The following is a 2915-nucleotide window of genomic DNA, read 5'->3' as shown; positions in this document are numbered from 1 at the left end:
AAAAAAAAAAAAAAAAAAAAAAAAAAAAGACAGAAAGAAATCAGTAGCATGTTAGGCTGTCAGTAGGCCAGGCAGAAACACCACCCCATTCTGCCGTCAGAGGCTGGTGAACACGGCCAAAAAGACAAGCTGACGAGTGTGACCTTTGCAAGAAAGCAAGTTGCAAGTCCAGTGGCACTGTCGGGGCTGGCCTCCTCTCCACCCATGCTGCTCTCTCCGTCTGCCACCTGACATTTAGCAGATGCAGCTGCAACTACAGCCCTGAGTCACAGAGACGAGATGAAATGACACTCAGGAAGTTCTGCTCACCAAAGTGCATGAGTAACATGTCGCAGAAAGATGTCCATCCAAAGCAGCAAAAGGCGGTTCTGGGTACCTTGAGGGAGGCAGCACACACCTGACAGACTCGCAGACCCCAGCTCTGACTCTGTCTGGAGAGGCTGTGAGAGCTGAAGGCACACCTGTTCCACAAAACACAAAGGGACCCCAGCGACGGTCCCAGACAAGGCTACAGAGCCCCAAGAGGGTGAGCCCCAGCCCAGGGAGCTGGAAGATTCAGACCTAAGGAGGCAGGTCTGTGAAGTGGTAAGGAGGTGGGGGGAAGGAGGAAGCCCCTGGGAAGGAAGCTGACAAAATCAGACGCGCTCTTGGGCCTGCAGCAGGTGGTAATATTGTTCGTGCTCCTTGAAGCACATCCTGGCTAGGAGACAGAACTCAAGCAAGCCCCCTGGTCAGGTGCCTGCTACCCAGGCCTGTGATCTTGACTGAAAAATCACCGAGTTCCAGGATGTCAGCACTAGGAAGGGACAGGAGAGAGAGAAGGGACATCAAAAGGGCCTGAGGAAACGTTCACAGATGACAGATATGCTCAGCATCTGAAGTTTTCTTTTTTAAAGAGACTTGGGGAGGTGGGGGGGTCTCACTATGTTGCCCAGGCTGGTCTCAAACTCCTGGGCTCAAGGGATCCTCTTCCCCCAGCCTCCCAAAGTGCTGGGCCACTGCATAGGGCTCATGTTCAACATCTTGATTGTGGTGGTGGTTTCACAGGTGTATACATATGTCAAAATTGATCAGACTTTACACTTTCAATACGTATGTAGTTTAGTCAATTAAATCTCAATAAGGCTGTTCAAAATTACAACAGTCGTGATGGCAATTACTGATGGAAAATATGCTGATGGAAAGAAGAAACACTAGAAGGATATTCTCCAAAATGTTAACAGTACTTAGTTCTGGGTTGTGGGACTACAGATGGTTTTAATTTTCCTTTGTGTTTTTCTATACTTTAAAATATTTCCAAAATAAACATGACTTACTTTTTTTTAACTACAGATTTTATTTTTGTAGAGACAGGGTCTCTCCTTGTCACCTAGGCTGGAATACAGGTGCAATCATAGCTAACTGTAGCCTCAAATTTCTGAGATCAAGATTACTTGATCCTCCCACCTCAGACTCCTGAGTAGCTGGGACTACAGGCAGGTGCTACTGTGCCCAACTAGTTTGTTTGTTATTTTATTTTGTTTTTTGAGATAAGGTTTCACTCTGTTGCCCAGGCTGGAGTGCAGTGGCACAATCACGGCTCGATCAGCCTCGACCTCCTGGGCTCAGGTTGTCCTCCCACCTCCGCCTCCCGAGTAGCTATGACTATAGGCCCACACCACTATGCCCAGCTAATTTTTTTATTTTTTGTTGAGACAGGGGTCTCGCTTTATTTCCCAGGTTGGTCTCAAACTCCTGGCCTCAAACGATCCTCCCTCCTCAGCCTCCCAAAGTGCTGCGATTATCGGCATGGGCCACCATGCCCAGCCATGTATTACATTCATAATCGGAAAAAAATAAAAGCATTTATTTCAACATAAGATCAGTCTCGAAGTTGTGGGGATTTTGTGAAGGTTGGTAGATATTAAAGGGCTTGGCATGTGTTGGGCTCTGCACAGTGGAGCTCTATTCAGAAACTGGAAGAAACTTTGGGCTTAAAAAGCCAGGCCTGCAGCAAACTGCCTGGGTTGAATCTTTGCTCAGCTGCGTGTCTCCTGAGTGGAGTTAAGCTAGTTCCTTGAGTGCTTGGTGCCAATTATGAGCCCCAATTATAATCTGGAGATGATTGTGGAAGCCCCTGCAGGTGGTTGAGAGATAATAGCATCCCCACAGCGCAGCATGCCTGGGGCAATAATGGCAGTTACCGCCCCCCCAGCTTCAAGGTATTAAAAAGAATAGAATTGACTTAAGAAAAGCTTTGCTTTTTTGGTTTTCTGAGATAAAAAGAGAGAGTTGACTAATCTCTGAAACAGAATGCCAGTTTCTGGAATTGAAGGCTTTGAGGTTTCTCTGAACAGGTATCAGAAACCTTCATCTCTCAACCAACTGTAGCCACCATCTGTGCCCTTCCCCGGCCCCCACCAACATGTATGCCCCTCCCAGCCTTTCTCTCCTTCCCTGACCGGACCCCACTCTTTCTTTCTCTTATTTGTTCCCTTTCTGCAGCCCCTAGGGATAACACCCCTCCCCCACTCCCCCAAGCCAATCGTCAGCCTCACCCCCTCCTCAGCATTCTGAATGCTGGTCCTTTACTGCCTTAGCCTGGTGGCCTGGGCAGCTTACCTCACTTCCCTGAGCCTTAGTTTCCTCATCTGTCTAGTGGGGCTGATTATTCCTACCCCACCTGGTTCATAGCGTCTTTGTGAGGGTCCAACTTGCAAATTTGCTGTCTAGCTTGGGTGTTAAGACTCGCACCACAGGTGAGACCAAATTTTCCTCAGTGGGTACCAGGCCCCTGGGAAGGGGAAACCCAGCTCCCGGGATCAGTCACGTACTGCACTGTGACATCCCTCCCCCCACAGTCAGTCCTCTCCAGGTATTACTGAAATCTGCTGGCTGGCCGCTTAAATTTTCTCAAAAGCAAACTCCCCTCCCCT

Source organism: Carlito syrichta, unplaced genomic scaffold (assembly GCF_000164805.1).
Source record: "Carlito syrichta isolate Samal-C Ts95f unplaced genomic scaffold, Tarsius_syrichta-2.0.1 Scaffold307240, whole genome shotgun sequence".
In the NCBI taxonomy this organism is placed as follows: Eukaryota; Metazoa; Chordata; class Mammalia; order Primates; family Tarsiidae; genus Carlito; species Carlito syrichta.
Note: the sequence above shows the minus strand (reverse complement) of the source record.